Source organism: Anastrepha ludens, chromosome Y (assembly GCF_028408465.1).
Source record: "Anastrepha ludens isolate Willacy chromosome Y, idAnaLude1.1, whole genome shotgun sequence".
Taxonomy (NCBI): domain Eukaryota; kingdom Metazoa; phylum Arthropoda; class Insecta; order Diptera; family Tephritidae; genus Anastrepha; species Anastrepha ludens.
The window spans coordinates 4,335,518-4,354,831 of NC_071504.1; positions in this window are offsets into that span (position 1 = coordinate 4,335,518).

The following is a 19,314-nucleotide window of genomic DNA, read 5'->3' on the forward strand; positions in this document are numbered from 1 at the left end:
GTAAAATTTCTTAAATTTCAATAAAACGTTCAAACCTATATTTTGGGGGCTCGTCCGGGATAAGGAAAAGGAAAAGGATAAAGAAAAGAATGGCATGTCTTGGCGATTTAATTAGAATTAGCCTGCGCAGTGGCAGTAAGGCCAAAATCACGACGCTGCATAAGTATATTTTTGAAAGCGAAGGCGACAGAAGTAACCGCCAACGACTTAGAGCGTTCTGTGGCTTCGCCTATAACGAAGGCAGCGCGGAATTCGAAGTTAAATCTCGATACGTGGGTGCGAATTTAAGCGAGCGTGACCTAGTCACCATTTGTAACGTTTTGGGGATCGACTACAATGTGGCTGATGTGAAAATACACATATTTCACAATTTGCAGAAGGGACGCTTACTCGTAGCAAGCGGTGCAGAAAATCACGACGATGACGACGACGGCGTTGGCAGCGAAGACGAGGCAGCCAACAGCTACGACGGCGCAGAACAACGTGCTAGTTCTACATTGCGGAATAGGAGAAACGACGATTGTTTTTTTTCTATCGACGGCAACGAAGGTAGGAAAGAAGCTCACAAAACTGCTGAACGACGGGAAAGAAGCCGTATTTGTGACGAACGAGAAGCAAGTATAAGTGCAAGTGAAGTTAACGAAAACGAAATGCCAATGCAAATGTCGCGGTTTGCAATAAATTTTCGTGATATTGAAGACTCAGTAAGGCCGTTTGATGGTACTGACAAATTGCCAATAGATGTGTGGGTAAATGAATTTGAAGAAACTGCTACCCTCATGCGTTGGGATGAATTTCAAAAATTTGTGTTCGCAAAGAAGTCGCTGAAAGGTTTAGCAAGAATGTTCATTTTAAGTGAAAGGGGAATCACATCGTGGTGTAAACTGAAAAAGGCATTAATAGATGAATTTCAAGCTGTGGTAAATAGCGCTCATTTGCACAAGCGGTTGACAGAAAGAAAGATGAAGAGAGAGGAGAACGTGCAGGAATATTTTTTTTGTATGAAAGAGTTAGCAGCAAGAGGAAACATTGAAGAAAATGCTTTGATTCAATACGTAATTGATGGTATACGCGATATGAGTGTGAGTAAGACAGTTCTATATGGCGCAAAAAATATTCGTGAATTTAAGGAAAAGCTTCGATGTTATGAGGGAATACGTGAAAAAGTGAAAACAGACGATACTAAAGAAATTATAAAAAAGGGGATGGTGAACAAAACCGAAAGAAATGAACTTAAATGCTACAATTGCGGGGCGAAAGGCCACAAAAGCGTTAATTGTGAGAGTAGAGAAAAGGGGACAAAGTGTTTTCAGTGTAATGAGTATGGTCATATTGCTAAAAATTGCACAAACAATAAGAGTTTAAACAAAGGCGCTCAGCGAAACACACGACTTATTACAGGAAAACGAAGCATAATGAACAAAGATGTAATAATGAATGATAAAAAATTAATAGCATTATTTGATACGGGGAGTAAGTTTAGCCTCATTACTGAGAGTGTGTATAATGTGTTGAATAAACCTTATTTAAAGGAATGTAATATTTCACTATATGGTTTCGGTGAGTGTGACACTAAAAATGCAGTAAAGCCAATGGGTGCGTTGAAATATAAAATTGAGATAGACGGCGAAATATATGAACTAGAATTTTTGGTTGTACCTTCGAAATTCCTGGATTGTGAAGTGATAATCGGAGAGAACTTTTGTGCTTACGCTGAAGTGAAGATAGATCGAGAAGGGTTGCATATCAAAAAAGTAGAAAATGACAGTGATGATAATTCAAAGTTTTTTATGATGAAAATTGACATAGCTGCAGACGAAAAAGAAATTGATATCGGTGAAATGGTCCAAATAGGATCAAAACAAAAGGTGCGCGACATGGTAAAAACTTATCAACCAAATAAACAAAAATTTACAAATGTTGAAATGAAAATTATTTTAAAAGATGAGTCGCCAATATTTTCGAGGCCGCGACGTTTACCTATAGCTGAAAAACTCATTGTAGACAGTGAGGTGGAACAGTGGTTAAGTGATGGCATAATAGAAGCCTCGGATTCTGAATTTTGTAGTCCGGTTGTGTTGGTAAAGAAGCGTGATGGTACGCCAAGACTGTGTATCGACTTTCGAAGACTAAATAAAGTGATGATAAAGGATCATTTTCCTTTACCTTTAATTGAAGATCAACGTGACCAATTACAAAATGCTAAAATTTTTTCTAAAATTGACTTACGAAACGGGTTTTTCCATGTGTCCATAGCTGAGTCTAGTCGTAAATACACAGCTTTCGTAACACACAACGGTCAGTATCAATTTTTGAAAGTGCCTTTCGGGTTGTCGAATTCTCCGAGTGTTTTCCAGAGGCATATACATAAATGCAATTTTTAGAGACTTGGTGCGTAGAGGTACCGTGTTACTTTATATGGACGATGTGATTATCCCTGCTCAAAACGAAGAAAGTGCTTTAAAAAATTTAGAAGAAGTAATGCAAGTTTGCAAGGACTATGGACTCGATATAAATTTTAAGAAGTGTCAATTTTTAAAAACAAAAGTAGAATTTTTAGGGCATGTTGTAGAAAATCAAAAGCTATCGCCATCGCCAGAGAAAATTGAAGCTGTAACAAAATACAAAATACCACAAAATTTGAAACAATTACAGGGGTTTTTGGGCCTTGCGGGATATTTTCGAAAATTTGTTAGAAATTTCTCGGTGATAGCAAAACCGCTCAGTGACTTAACGAAGCAAAATGTAAAATTCGAAATGAAAGACAGAGAAATCGAATCGTTTCAAACACTAAAAAAATGTCTAAGCGAAAAACCGGTTCTAAGCATTTTTAATCAAAAGTTTCAAACTGAAGTTCATACTGATGCCTCTATCGACGGTTATGGAGCTGTGTTACTACAAAAATTGCCTGAAGATGGGCATCTGCATCCTATTTACTATATGAGTAAGAAGACAACTGAGGCTGAAAGAAAGTACACGAGCTATGAGTTGGAAGTTTTGGCAGTTATAGAGGCTCTAAAAAAGTTTCGCGTTTATCTACTAGGTCTGCATTTTAAGTTAGTAACCGACTGCAATGCCTTCACTAAGACGTTAGACAAAAAAGATCTATGCACCAGAGTCGCTAGATGGATATTGTTCCTCCAAGAATACGACTATGAAGTAGAGCATCGAGCTGGCACCCAGATGAGACACGTTGATGCCCTTAGCCGTTACGCAGTTTTTTCTATAAACGATGATTCTTTGGTTAGATTGCGATACGCGCAACTTCAAGATGATGAACTCAAAGTTATTTTAGATGTTCTTCGCGAAAAAACCATTTTCAACGACTATTTTACGAAAGGTGGCATTTTGTACAAGCTTGTAGGTGACGACGAATTAATTGTTGTGCCCACCAACATGCAAAGGGAAGTTATCCGAAAAGCACATGATAATGGTCATTTTGCAGTGAAGAAAACTATGGAGCTGATAACCAAAGATTACTATATACCAAAAATCGAAGAAAAGATACAACGTGACATTGCCAACTGCATACCTTGCATTATTTCAAACAGAAAACTAGGTAAACAGGAAGGTGAGCTACATATATTACAGAAAGGTGAAATACCACTCCAAACGTACCACGTCGACTTCCTTGGCCCATTGGAATCGACAAGCAAGCTTTACAAACATATATTTGCAGTGATTGATGGATTCACAAAATTTTGTTGGCTGTATCCAACTAAAACGACATCAGCGAAAGAGGTAATTAAAAGGTTACACATCCAGAACGCGATATTTGGTAACCCAGTCCATATAATCTCTGATCGGGGCGCAGCTTTTACATCTGATGACTTTCAAAACTACTGCGAAGCTGAAGGTATAAAACATCACACAATAACCACAGGGTTACCTCGTGCGAATGGACAGATCGAACGGTTAAATTAGGTAATTAGCTCCGTATTGGCAAAATTGAGTGCAGACGACCCATCCAAATGGTACAAGCACGTTGAAAAAGTACAACAAGCTATAAACTCAACATACACAAGGAGTACAAAAACGACGCCTTTTGAATTGATGATAGGGGTAAAAATGCGAAAGAAAGAAGACATACAATTAAAGCAACTCATCGAAGATGAAATGATTTTACATTTTCAAGACGAGAGAAACGAGCTAAGACAGAATGCGAACAGGGAGATCCTGAAACTGCAAGCAGAAAACAGAAAATCGTATAACCGTAAACGAAAACCAGCATCGTTATATAACCGCGGGGACCTGGTGGCCATAAAAAGAACTCAGTTCGGGGTAGGTCTTAAGCTGAAACCAAAATATCTCGGACCATACGAAGTAAGAAGCATCAAATCAAATGGCACGTACGATGTATTAAAAATCGGCTTGGGTGACGGGCCAAAAACGACAACTACATGCGCTGAATATATGAAGCCATGGTCAATATCTTCAGATAATGATAGCATCGCATTCGGGCCGAACGCGCAGCAGGATGGCCGAGTTGTGGGAATGGTTGACAACAACCCTGGTTGACAACAACGGCAAACGAGGCACTTGTGTTTCAACTGTGTAGAAGGGCACTTGTGTTTCAACTGGCGTAGAAGGCGGTTCCTCAATAAAATTTATGAATTCCTCAAATCAAATTTATAAACTCACATTGTAAAATTTCAATAAGACGTTCAAACCTATATTGTAAAATTTCTTAAATTTCAATAAAACGTTCAAACCTATATGTATATTATTATTCCCTGTAATAAAATGTAAATTGAAAAAGATTTGGTTTGCCAAAGGAACAAATAAATGCATGTTCAAATGTAAATACATATGTCGATATACCAAAACACTTGTATGCTATGAATTAATTTCGACTCAAAAAATTAGTAAACATTTTCATCAAATTTGTCTAGGACAGCCATTCAGGTTTTTTCTGTGTTTACCAAACTACTGAGGAATTTCGTACGATTTTTCGGCACACTACTAAGGAAATCGACTTATTTCATGCCCACATCGAAGCGAATAAATTTGCGATGAAGAAGACCGCGCGGCAGTTAATTTGTGGTGCAGAAGCTAAAGTCGGCGGAATTATTCGTTTTGTGTTTTGGTACGTATTTAATTCAGGTTCAAGTCCTGAAGTCATATTTTTTCCTTGCACAATTTTTTTACAATTCAAACCAGGAAAGTTTGGTAAAATTTTTGAGTTTATTTTAATTAAAATTTCTTTAAAATACTGTTTTTTTTTTGTATTTCATAAATGGAAATTTCTTTTCGGTATAAAATAGTTCATACTGGATATGACCTGATTTTTATATAAATCAATCAAAACAGAAAATATGTACATCTTTCTTTAATCTCTTTCATCAAATCCAAATTATTTTGATGAGAAAATATCATTCTAATATCCGTCCAGAAAGGCAAACGCGCATACACACATACATATGCATATAATTACGCATACAAACTTTCAACTAGCGCAGAATATGTGCATATAAAACTGCGCATCGAATAAATGAGTGATTTAGAAAATTTCATTAGTAATTGTAGTTTAGCGCAATCGTAAAAGACGTGTCGTGTATGCAGTACATCGTCCCATATTTGACTCAGGTTCAAGTCCCTTAGATATTTTTTTTTATAATATATGTAAAAAAGCCATCAAGGCAATGCATATGAAAATGCTTTCATATATGTATGTATGTATTTAATCTCTTCAGTCAAATCTGAACTACTTACATACACATATTGATGAGAAAATATTCCAATATCCATCCAGGAAGCCTAACGCGCATACTCACATATGTGTATAAATATATGTACAAACTACCACCATTCTAACAAACCCAGAACACAAGCTTGTAAAGAACAACAACCATTCGCTGTGGCCGCCTACTCCTTACCCTTCAGGAAAATACGGTATATCTACAATACATATGCGGTTGTTCACACACGATTCGCTAAAAAGGAATCCGCGCGCATTCAAAGGCACAGCATTGTGCCGAAAATTATGAATTATGAAGCGAAAACAAAACTGGCCCATAATATATTGTACTTAGATACCTTTTTACACCTTTTGTATGAAGTGTAACTTATTATTTGGTATATGAATACTTACATATATTAATGTCGAGTGTTAAGTGTTACAGCTTTGAAATAAAAAGTACATATTGATTGAAAAATTTTGGTTACAAATTTTGAGACATTAGTCTCTTTTGTTATGAACAATACTGCACATCAACAACTCGCAGAAGCTTCAGTGATTTCTTCAATATTAAATGTTTGGCACTTTGTGCTTCATGCGAAGGCTGAATGTCTGCACAGTAGCCTACAAACAAACCGCACTCTTATTTTACAGTAAGTTTATTTCTTTGCTGCTAATATGCAAGTTAAAGATTTTCGCGTGGAAATCTCTTTTTAAAAAAGATTGCGGAACGACCGCTCTTTATTGAGTTCAACTTAAAACTAAACTTTACAAAATTTCTTAATCTAAAACCTAAACTTAAAATGCACCGAGCTACCTGTGGTGGCGTGCCCAATTTCGAGGAATCGCTGACTTGGGTTGCGCGTGCATTACATCCGGCCTAATTCAGTTGGGGTGTTGCTGCCGTTGGCTTTTCTGCCGACGGTGCGTCTGGAATACTGTGGGATTCGCTATGTAAGCGCTGTACATCCGCTGTACTCATGTTGCTGATCGGCGTGTGAAAAGTTAACATTTGCCATGTTAACACTTCCCCTCTTAAAAACGTTCGTCCTCGAGCGTTGTTAGAAATAGGGTAAGTTATTGAAACTTACATATCTTGGTTGATCTTTTGGCAGATCTTTGAGTTGACCCAAGTTGAGGTCTGCTGGAGGCATCTGGTTGCTGTCTAGGTTTTGTGCGATGATTATTTTGTTTTGAGTTTTCCTCCAAAATTTGAAAAATATTAGTGCTATGCAAGTAATAGCTGCAATTGATCCGAGTGAAAGTGAGTCAGTTGATATTGTTACTGTCTTTAGGAGATTTATTTTTCGGGTATTATTTATATGCAGTTCTTGCAGAGATTTTAGTGAAAGCAATTCAATCCGTTCGTTTTCGATTGGTGCTGGTTGTAGGACAGCTGGGATAGTTGGAGGAGGAATTGCCTCATAGTTGATGAATATTTGATTATTAACTTTCAATGTTGAGTTATGGAAGTTGATAACATGAGTTCCCGTCAAGTTCTGGGTTGTTGCGTCAGCATCTATTTTTCCCATAAAGCCATTAAGTAGTGAAATGCCTGATTTTATTTCTTCAATATGTGGAATATGGTGCCCGTTGCTTATGGTGCAAGTTGAATTAAAGCTATTAATTATTCTAGGTATACAATTACTATTAGTTATATTAACTATATTATCTGCTTTTGTTTACAAATTTCAATTATCTTAATTATCTTATAGTTATTACAATGAGTTTTTATTCCGTAAACTTGATTGTTTCCTTTTAATATTTGACTATATTCGACATTAATTATAGTGTTATTCGCCTTTATTACAGGTCTTATAATAATTTTTTGAAAATTTTCTTTAATTGTTAATGGTATTTTTACCATATAAAAAATTGTAAAATTTTTGCAATAACATTAACTTCTGATATTTCTAATGCCTGTTCCGCATTTTTAAATGGAATTTCATCATCTTCTAATTTTTCAAGTGCAATTTCAATTTCGTTCTTGTTTAACAATAATGAGTTTAATATATCTCTCTTTGCCCATTGTACGGCATATTTAATATTTATTAATTCCTCTTTTATTAATCTAATTCTATTTTGTAAATTAATAATTATTTCATTTACTATACTCATATCTTTCCGTATATTATTAAAAAGTTTATTCACAATTTGAGTAACGTTATTAATTTTTTCATTAAAAATTTCGTTTATAAGAACTTGTTTATCATTATTGCTGTTAAGCTGGTTTAGATTATTTGATATTGCTTCTAGATCCTCATGATCGGGGGATCCGGCTATAAATTTCCAGGCAGCACCTAGAATATTTATTGATCTTTTTTGTCGTAAGTTTGCTGGTTTAGGGGTATCAAGGATTTGGAGAGATTGGACTAATTCGTGCTTTAGGATAGGTAGTAAAATGCTATCCTTAGGAATGTCTTTTTTTTTTTTTTTTTTTTTTCGGGATGACGCCCATGAAGAGGAAACTCTCATGAGTACTGCTATACCGGCATAGCAGTATGCACGACTTGTAGCCTCACAGCTACACCTACGTACTGAACACCTCTCCACTCTACCACTCTCCCCGCGGAACTGTCCAGGAAGGAATTACCTCACGGGGCTGGTTAGCTCATAGGCTGCTAGTTACTTCGTCTACGAACCTCCGCGCGTCTTAGATCATTGTGGATATATTTTGCATGCGCGCAGATTCGCTTCCAGTTATCGCTCGATTTTAGCATAAAATCTATAATATTTTCTCCGTTTAAAATACCACAAGTTTCGGGAGCATAGCGTGGGCATTGGAACAAGACGTGATCAGCGTCTTCTTCCCTATCCGTGCAGATTGGGCAGTTTGGGGAACTGTCATGGCCGAATCTATGGAGGTATTTTCGAAATACTCCGTGCCCTGAAAGAAATTGGGTTAGGTGGAAGTTTGTTTCCCCATGCTTCCTTTCTAACCACGTCGTAAGGATGGGTATTAACCCATGCGTCCATCTACCTTTCGGTGATCTGTTCCACCGGTCTTGCCAGTGGGCGATCGAACGACGTCTTTCTTCCTCTGCAATAGTTTTACGACTTGCTCTACTGTCGTGTTCAGATAGCCTTATGTACACTCTCTGCATTTCTTTCGCCAAGATGTCCACGGGGACTAGCCCTGCTATAACGAAGGAAGCATCATCCGAAATTGTACGGAAGCCGCAGATAGTTCGCAAAGCGCTTAGCCGAAAGACGGCTGTCAGTTTTTTTGTGAAGCTATTTAAGTTCAGTGCATCAGCCCAGATCGGTGCGGCATACAAAAGAACCGAGCTGACTACCCTGCTATATAGCATTCTTTTGCTGTGGCTAGGTCCGCCATTGTTTGGCATGATTCGCGACAGGCAGACCTGCACACTCGATGCCTTCTTTACAGCGTACTCCAGGTGTGTTTTGAAGTTTAAACGGCTGTCAACCATCACTCCTAGGTATTTTATAGCAGGTTTTGAAGTAATGGTTACAGACCCAACATTTACACTTATAGTTTCTACTATCTTCCTGCTGCTTATTAGAACTACATCGGTCTTATGCTCAGCTAATTCCAGCTTCATAGACCTTAGCCAAGTCTTGATCCTGCTTACTGATTCGCTTGCGATCCTCTCAATTTCGTGGATATGTTTTGCTACCATTACCACCGCGATGTCATCCGCGAATCCAATGACTTTAGTTCTGGGGGGCATATTCAGTCTTAGAACCCCGTCGTACATTAGGTTCCATAGCAGTGGGCCCAGAACTGATCCTTGAGGAACCCCTGCTGATACGATATACTCCTCAACGCCTTTGTCACTTCTATACCTCAGTTTACGGTCCCTGAAATAGCTCTCAATTATTTTGATTATATAACTAGGCGACCCTATTTTTGCGAGGGTTTCTAGTATACGCTGCCAACTAGCTGTGTTAAAAGCATTTCTAACGTCCAGAGTTACCACAGCGCAATATTCTTTTTTCCCGCCGCGCTATCTCTTGCCTTCAATGGCTTCTGTTGCTAAATCTACCACGCATTTGATAGCATCCACTGTTGAGCGGGATTTTCTGAAGCCAAACTGGTAAGTGGATAGAATACCTTTGTCTTCAGCGAAAGACGACAGCCTGTCGCAAATAATTCTCTCCAGAATTTTCCCCATTGTGTCTAGTAGACATATTGGTCGGTAAGACTCGGGCTCGCCAGGCTTTTTGTTGCCCTTGGGTAAAAGCACAAGTGTTTGCTTCTTCCACCTCTTTGGGAAAGTGCCTTCGTTAAGGCAGGTTTGGAAGACTGCTTGAAATATGTCCGGACGTTTGGAAATTGCTAATTTCAGGGCTCTATTTGGTATGCCATCTGGGCCTGGAGCTTTCTTAGGCTTTATTTTATTACACGCCGCCTGGAGTTCTTGCTCGGTGACACGAGGGATGTCGCTTGCTTCGTGTTGTATGCAGGATGGCAAAATGTTTTCGGATCTTTGAGGAAAAAGAGTAGTAACAATTTTGCGCAGCCTAATTGGGCAAGTAATTTGGGGTGTGTGTACGCTTTTCGCTTTGGATAATACCACCCGGTACGCGGTGCCCCAGGGGTTGATATCAGCTTCCTCACAAAGCTTCTTGAAACTTTCTTGCTTGCTAGTTTTAATGGCTTTTTTTAGCGCCTGCCTGGCTGATCTAAGGTTTTGAACATTTTCAACAAAGTCAGGTCTCCCTCTACTGCGCTGCATCTTGCGTCTAGCGCGGAGGCATTGAGATCTTAGTGATTTGATATTTTCGTTCCACCAGTAGCATGGGTATATGTGTTGGTGCATTACTCGCCTGGGCATGGAGGCGTCGCAAGCTTCTCTTAGTCCTTCTACTAGGAGTTTCGTCCTATTCTCAGCAGAACCAGCAGGGGTTTGTAGTTGCTCAATCATATATGTTAGGGCTTCGCTATCAAGCATCGCGTCCTTCCACTTTGGACCTGTCGGCTTGGGTGCAATTTTAAGCCTCCTTTCATTGATGTCCATTATGATAGCTTGATGGTCACTGTGCGTGTAGCCCTCACTCACCCTCCATTTGATCTTTTGAGCAAGGGAATCATTTGCCAGGGTAATATCTATGACTGACCCTATTCCCATCTTACGGTAGGTGAAAGTTGACCCGCTATTTAGAACAGTAATGTGGAGAGGAGCGAATGCTTCAAGAAGCATCTCTCCTCTTTTGTTTGTGCGCCGGCTACCCCATTCGGTTGCCCAGGCGTTGAAATCGCCCGCTATTATTAAAGGCGATTTTCCACTAGCTTCCAGAACAATGTTTTGAAGAAGCTGTTCGTACTGCACTGTAGTCAAACTGGGTCTTGCGTAGCAACTGACGAAATTGATTCCATTTATTTTGGATCGCACGAACCCTTCGCCAGCGCTATTATTCTCTTGGAAAGCGAGCTCTCCACAAAGCCAGATGGCCGCGCAGTTTTTGCTGTCAGAGGCCCAAGTGCTGTGGTTTTCACACCTGTAGGGCTCACTTATAATGGCAATATCCGCTTTAATTTCTTTAACTCTTTGTGATAATAGGTCTTGGGCGGCCTCACAGTGGTTAAGATTTATCTGAACAATTCTCATTTGCTTTTATTTGTTAGAGCTCTCCTGAATGCAGGGCACCTATAGCTCCCGGTAATATGGTTGATGTTCTCCCTTCTGTCAGTCTCGCAGAGCACACATTTCGGGCTATTTTGACAATCCTTAGCGAAGTGACCGTCAGCACCACATTTCCTGCACTGCTTAGATCTATCGAAAGAACTAGCACAGGTGCGCGACATGTGGCCGTATTCTAGGCATCTATAGCATCTTTGTAAAGAGACACGTTCTCGTAAGCGACAGACGACCCATCCAATTTTGACTTTGCCAATCTCCATTAGCTTTTTGGCTTTCAGAGCTGGCAGGCTAATGGTGGCCGTTTGAGTGCCCGCATAGGCTGCTCGGAGTCCAGTTATATCTGCCAACTCCACGTCGTCAAAACCAGGCAAAGATTTGATCGCGTTATGCACCTCTTCCTTGGAGGTCACTTCATCGATATCCTTGCATTCTATTGTGATGCGATGAGTAAGCGCCTTCACTGTTGCTTCGCTACCTAGGGTGGCACCCACGATAGTTTTGAAATCAGTAGATTTTTTACACGATTTCGTCAGTTCGATTAAGAGATCGCCTTTTTGGGTTCTCCTTATTTTCGAAACTGATTCAGCGAAATTCTTGAATTTTTCGTCGCTTTTCACTTTCTTTAAAATATCAGCGTAAGAACAGTTACCCGTTTTTTCAATTATTATGGCATCGGGGCTTACTCTTCCCGTACTTTTACTAATACCTTGTTTGGCCTTTTTTGGGTTTTTGTTTTTTACCAGTGTCCACTCATTTGTTGGCTTCTGCTGGACTGGGTGAGAAGAAGCTGGTACATGAACTTTCACCACCGATTGCGTTCTTCTCACTGCTTCTGCTTTTTCCGTTTTACCTCTCGGAGAATCCTCAGTGCTAGCCTTTTGGCGTTTAGTTCCTGTTGCATTTCTTGGCCTGGGTGACGTTTGTGTACTATTCTCATGGCAGGGCATCCCCCTTGAGTTGCACCGACATTTTTCTGCGGCAGCCCGTTGGTAGAGGGATTTTATGCTAAATATAACGTCCCTCATAGGTTGATGGATGGTACGGCGCTTTCCTTCGTTTTCGTTTAGCATGTTCACGAGGGCTATTACTTGTTCCCCCAGCTTGCTAAACGAGTTTTTCGTTTCCAGATCTTGTTTCTGTGCTGATCTGTTAGTGGGTGAGCCAGCACCCGTAATGCTCTGTGGCTCTTCGACTCGGCAAGTCCGGTCCGTAGGAGATCTTGCCGGTGAATGAGCCAGGCGTGAGCTTTTCTTGAAGGGATCTATGTCCTCCGAGGCAAGCTTGTTTTGTTTTTCTTTGTTGTTTTGATCTTTCTTGTTTAGATCAATGGTTTCGTTTGCTTTTTTTGTGTTTAATTGCTCCATATTTTAGTTTTTGGGTCCCCACTCAGAGCCGTTATCTTTACTCGTATGCGTAGTTACCTATTTGATCCCATGGTTATCTATGTAAACAGGGAGGCCATGCGAGGGTTGACACAATCTCTTATGAAGAATTGTGTTCAGAGCCAGATCGGTATTAGTCAGGATTAAATCAACTGAGCCTACGCGGCCAACTTAATGACAACGAATAGAGAGCGTTTTCTGAGTCCTGCCATGGTTTTAACGGGACGGGGGCAAACTTGGCATTAGCCTGAAAGCCATTTCTGCAGATTGTCACACCTGCATACTCAGGTAACAGAATACCAAACTCACCAGCTCAAAGCGAACATTTCAAAAGTGGGTTTCCAGTATACCATTAAGTTAAAACCTTACTGGGCTCGGTTCTAACATGTTAAAATAAGCTTGTGGCAACTTTGGTTATTAGTTGAATGTATTATAATATTTTACTAATAACATATCTATCTTCTTTAGGTAACAGTTTAGCTAATTGCAACTTCTTCTACTTTTCCTACTGGGTTGTCGTGCACGATTCCTAGTGGGTAACATTTAATAGTATGTACGTGTATGTGTACCAAGCAATAAAGAGGATACAAATTTGTATTAGGTTCTCGTGCCGTTTAAGAGCGAGCATAGCGATTAAACATATGATAACGCCATCAGCCGGCATCGATGGTATTTCTACCTACAACAACTTCAGCGACTTAAGCAGTATACATGCCCGCTATGTACGCGCATGAACACAATCGAGTGTTAGGAGTAACAAACTAGTGCTACTAAACTTAACGTGAGGAATTTACATAGAAAACCCAACAAACCCAACCTTGACCACTAAATAAGAACTGTGATGACGTTAACACACACAAAACTTTTTTTTTTTTTTTTTTTTTTTTTTTTATCCAACGACAGCTGCAGTAACTGAAGCGGTATACAGGCAGACGTTACAAATGTCTAATGTAGAGTATATACTACTTTATCTACTTTTCCTACCGGGATGATGTGCACGATTCCTACTGGGTTACTCGGACAACGGTTCGTCATTGTATATAAACATATTTATGTACGTGTGGGTGTACGAGACAAACAAATTTTAAAACAATAATACAAGCTCTCTTTGATTATCATGCTATTTGAGAGCATATGTATGAGGATGCGAACAAGGAGGAGGCAGACTAAGCCTAATCGTGAGGTATTGACTTAACGAGCACAACATTGACTACACAGTAACAACAATAGTATTACTGACCGCTCAATAAGAACAGAAATGACTTTGAAGCATACAATAGCAAATTGCTACTGCCAGGTTCAGCGTGAGGAGTGAACTTAGAAAGAAAGAGATGCTTAATTGGCTCTTTTTTTTTTTTTTTTTTTTTTTTTTTTTTTTTTGTGTTTTTGTTTGCCGCCTTTGTTTACCACCGTTATGCATTCTCTCAGCACTGAGAGGCTTTGACGAATTGAAATAGGTTATATTTCAATACAAAAACAAATCACAGGAAACAAATGGCAAAATATTATTAAACTGATATTTATAATACTTAGCTTATTTTTGTTTCCATATTTCAGCAGGCTCACTAAAGCACACTTAGATACACATTCCCACACTTATTTTCTTAATTTCAGCGTTTCGCACCACTGATATTTTAAAAATTAAGCACCACTTTCTAACTCACGTCCACTCGCGACCACCTCACACGTTGTGAGTGTGGAATGTCTGAAGGAATGTATTCGTAAATGTCCGTTAGAAATTGTTCTTATTTGTTAAGGTCGATTATATGTATTAGCCTAAAGGCTCCGTTTTGAATTTTTGCTGCCCCGTCATTGATTGTAACCAGTTGAGCAGTAGAGTAGACATAAATGTCTATTGTTGCGGAGGTCGAAATAAAGAGAGTTCTGAAAAGAAGGTTAGACAGTTTTATTCTAGTTTTTTATATTGCTTTTGTGAATTATTTTTCCCGATTCTGTTACTATGGTTGAGTGTTTATTCTCCTTTACTATTTCTTTTTTTGAATTTTGGGGTAATTTTTGTGCCTAGCCTTTTGTTTATTTTCACATAGATAGTTTCGCCTGGATGATAAATTTTTATGGTTTCTCTTTTTTTGTTGTGAAAACAAAGGTCTTTTGCCTGTTTATTTTTTAATTCTAAGATGTTTTCCTCCCTTGCCTTTTCGAACTGGCTTGGGTCTGTGGAGACTCTTCTCCCGAAAAATATCTCTATTGGTTTCTTTTTTGTTGTTGAGTGGATGGTATAATTATATTCATAGACTGAGTTATCAAGGAGTTCAGCAAATGAAGTAAAATTCCGTTCTGCTTTTAGGCAGCGCATTATTTCTGTTAAGGTAGAATGAAATCGTTCTACTTGGCCATTAACTGAACTGGTATAAGGCGGTGTTTTAAAAATTTTGATGTTGAGAGTGTCTTCGAGCAGAAATTTTATAGTTGCAGAATTAAGGGAAGTTTCGTTGTCTATAACCACTGATTCGGGTACACCAAATTGGAAAAGCAATTCTCGTAGAGGTTCTTTTACGTGTTCTATTGCTCTTGATTTAATTATCTTTGTTTGTGCATATTTTGAGAATTTGTCTATTGCTGTCAATACTATATTTCTGTCGGTGATGTAAATATCAATATGCAAAATCTGTCCAGGGTATTGCGGTATGGGCGTTTCGCCTAGTTCTGGTTTACTGGGGTGTCGGTCGTATTTATTTTCCTTGCATATCGAGCATTGCTGAATTATTGTTTTTATTTTCTTCGTCATTGATGGGAAGTAGTATTTTTCAAGGATTTGGGATTTATTTTCTCGGTGTTTTCTGTGTGCTCTTTTATGGGTTGTAATTATAATTTCTTCCTGTTCTTGTTCATTTGTAACGTCCTGTACTTGAAGTTGAGTAAATCGAATTTTATAGTAGCTAAAATGTATTGGGTATATTTCCTGAATTTTTCCCATAATGCGTTCTTCTGTCTTAATGCAATTAACTACGGATGGATTTAGATATCTCTTAAGGAGGCTTATTAGATTTGCTGAATTGTAAACTGGTTCCTCTAAAATGTGTCTGTGATAAGTGGGAAATATTATTTTAAATTGATATGTTGAAGTTAACCCAGTGTTTAAAAATATTTGATTTTTGAAAACGTTTATCGGAGTTTCTACGTGCGGGATTAGATTATCGGATGAACTTTCGTCACTGTGTTGGGTTGTGGACAGAGCGTTTATTGGCTCGGTTATCGTTCTTGAAAGGGCATCGGCCACAACGTTTGTCGTACCTGGTTTATAATGGAGTTCATGATTGTATTCCTCCAGGATAGCTTTCCAGCGTTTCATTTTTGCATTATTGTTTTTGTTGCTCAGTGCTTGTGTCATGGGTTGGTGGTCCGTAAATATATTGACTTTGGCTGAGCCATAAAGGTAGTTTTGAAATTGTTTAGTGCCCATATTATGGCGAGAAATTCTTTTTCGTTTGTCGCATAGGATTCTTCCGTCTTAGTAAGTGTTCTGGATATAAAAGCTATGGGTTTCTTATCTTGTGCGAGGACTGCGCCGATGGCATAATTGGAAGCATCAGTTGTTAGATGAAATTCTTTACTAAAATCGGGGTATGCCAGTATAACGTCATCGGACATAAGAGAGTTCTTGACTTTGTTGAAGGCATCTTTTGCTTCGCTGTTCAATACAATATTTATCTTGGCTGATTTAGTTTTTGAAATACGTCCCTCTTCCCCTCTTAAGAGTGAAGTTAGAGGTTTAGTTAGCATAGCATAATTTTTTATGAAACGGCGATAATAGCCTGAAAGGCCTATAAATGAATGGAGTTGTTTAATAGTTTTTGGATATGGAATCTTCGCTATTGCTTCCACCTTTGCAGGGTTTTTCTTTATCCCTTTGGATGAAATTATGAATCACAGGAACTCTACTGAGTCTCTAAAGAAATGACATTTGTCCAGTTGTATTTTCATGTTAGCATCTTCAAGCGTCTTAAAAATTTGTTGTAAGTGGAGGGCATGCTCTAATTCGGATTTACTAAATACGACAATGTCGTCGATATAAACGTAACAAATTTTGCCAATGTGATGGCGAAGAATGTCATCAAGCGCGCGCTGAAAAATTGAAGGAGCGTTTTTGAGTCCAAATGGTAACCTCGTGAACTCGTATTTGCCGTTATTAATTGAGAACGCGGTTTTCTCGATATCAGATTCTTTTAATGGGATTTGATGAAATCCGCTTTTTAAATCTAGGACTGAGAAATATTGATTTTTCCCTAATTGGGACAGTACCTCATTAATTTGGGGTATTGGATAACGATCCGCTATGGTTATCGCATTGAGTTTGCGATAGTCGATTACTATTCTGTACTGTTTAATACCTTGAGAGTCCGGTTTTTTTGCTACAACCCAAACGGGTGAATTATATGGTGACCTTGAAGGTCGAATAATGCCGTCGTCTAGCATTGTTTTAATTTGGGATTCTACCTCGCCTTTTAATGCCATTGGGTAGGGGTGGTATCTTGTGTAAACTGGGGTATCTTTATTTGTCCTAATTTCGCCTATAACTTTCGTAGTGTAAGTAAGTTTGTCGTTAGGCTCTGCAAAGAGTTTAGAAAAGTTGTTCACTAAATTGTTGATTCTGCTTCGTTGGGTAGATGTCATATGATCTTCTGTAATGTTAATTGCGTTCGCTGAATTGGATTCAAGTTGCTTTATTTTAATTTTGGTGTTACCCTTGATTGACATAAAATTGTCTTTGATGAGGATAACAGCTTCGAGAATTTTAAGGCTGTCGTTTCCAAGGATACCATGGAATGAACGTAGCGTTGGGAGAAGGAAAAATTTTAATTTTGACTCTGTATTAAAAAGCTTTAGGAAAGTATGTTCCTTTATTTCTATGTCTCCTGCTATTGATTTTGCGAAAAAGTTTGATTCATTTTTAATTGGATTAGGGACGATAGAAGGTTGAATATAGTTTTTCGTTGATCCCGTGTCAATTAGAAATTTCACTATTTTTCCACTCTCCAGCCTGCATTCAAAATAAGGCAGCGAAGAGTGAGTTAATCTAAAAAATGTATATCTGTTATGTCAGTCAGATCGTTGTCTTGTAGGTCATCGTACTGGTCTATATAATCATTTGTATGTTCTGCTATAGATTGCTCTTGACCATAATTTTGGTCGGAATCTATATGGAAATTCCTTTGCACTTTATTCGGAACCGGTGGGTTATCGATCGGAGGTCTCTTACCGAAAAAGTCGTTGGCGCGTGGTCTGTTCATGTAATTAACATGGCGTGTACGTAATGATGGATCTATGTCCATTGGTTCCGGTCGTGGTTGAGGTTTCGGAAACGGAAACGGTTGCGGACGCGGTGTTAGGTTGTTTGGTTGCTGAGATATGTTGGGCTGATAATGCCGCTGAAATTGAAAATATGGTCTATGCGCTCTGTTGGGGATAGCCGGGTTTGGTCGCGACTGGGGAAAATATGCTAATTCAGGGTAGAACTCATTGTTGGACCTTCTTGGTGGAAGGGGTGGACGAAAGTTGTGAGGTTTCCTGTTCTGGTCACTGCCTTTCAATGCGTAGTAAGAACGAAAACTCTGGTTTTCCAACTTCAGGCATAAATGAAGAGCCTGTGGAAGATCCGCTGGTTCTCTCATTCCGAGGAGTCTTGGCAGATCGCCTCTAAGTCCTCGAATAAAGGTGTCAAGGGCCTTATCCCGATAGGTACGCGTGATTAGATGCATGGCTTCTTGACTAACTTCCATGCTTCCGATTTTGTTAAGGATAAGTGACAGGTGGGAATAGACGCGCTGATAAAACTCTTGGACCGTCAGGTTGCCCTGCACTAAGGAGGTCATTTGGTACTCAAGGGTACCGATGTCGCGTTTGTCCGCGTAATGTAAAGTGAGGCATTTGGAAATCGCTTTCCAGTCCAGAGGCGTGTTATACGATTCCAGGGCAATGTCGGCATTGCCCACAATCTTGTTACATATGACGTTGAGGATTCCATAGTATTTAGGCGTTCCTTTTTGCGGTTCGTAGATCTGCAAAATGCGATCTACGCTCTTTTTCCAGGAGTTGAATTCCCCTGGGTTTCCCGAAAATTCACGCAAACATCTCACTACATCTGGAATTTTGTCTAATTCTGTTATATTGTTCGGTAGGCTAGAATCGATAGTCACGTCCGAAATGCCAGTAAAGTTCGCATTAGGGTTGAGGGCAGCTTGAACTAAGTTTCGTCCCTCTTGTTTAAGTATGTTATTTACGACTCCTGCTATAACGTTCGTCAATTGCTCCATGTTGAATGCATTTGCATTCGAGGAGGAAGGAACAGATTGTGGAGGAGGAGCGCTTAGCACAGGAGGTCTTACCAAGTTATTTGGATTAGACATGATAGTTTTTCTCTTTTTCCCTTGATTTTTATAATTTATTTTTTATTTAAATTTTTGTTTTTTTATTTTTATTTATTTTTTTATTATTATTGATAAAGCTGGAGGGTCCCCCCGAAGGTGGTGAATCGCAGCTTTTGCGTGTAATTAGTTATACGGCTGGTATGTGGTTACTCCTTTCGTACTCTGGAGGGTCCCTGGTGTTGGGAATCGCAGAGTTAAGCTATATTATCAATTTGCAATTTATTGAGTTACTGGTTGTACGAGCCGTTTTTTATGAA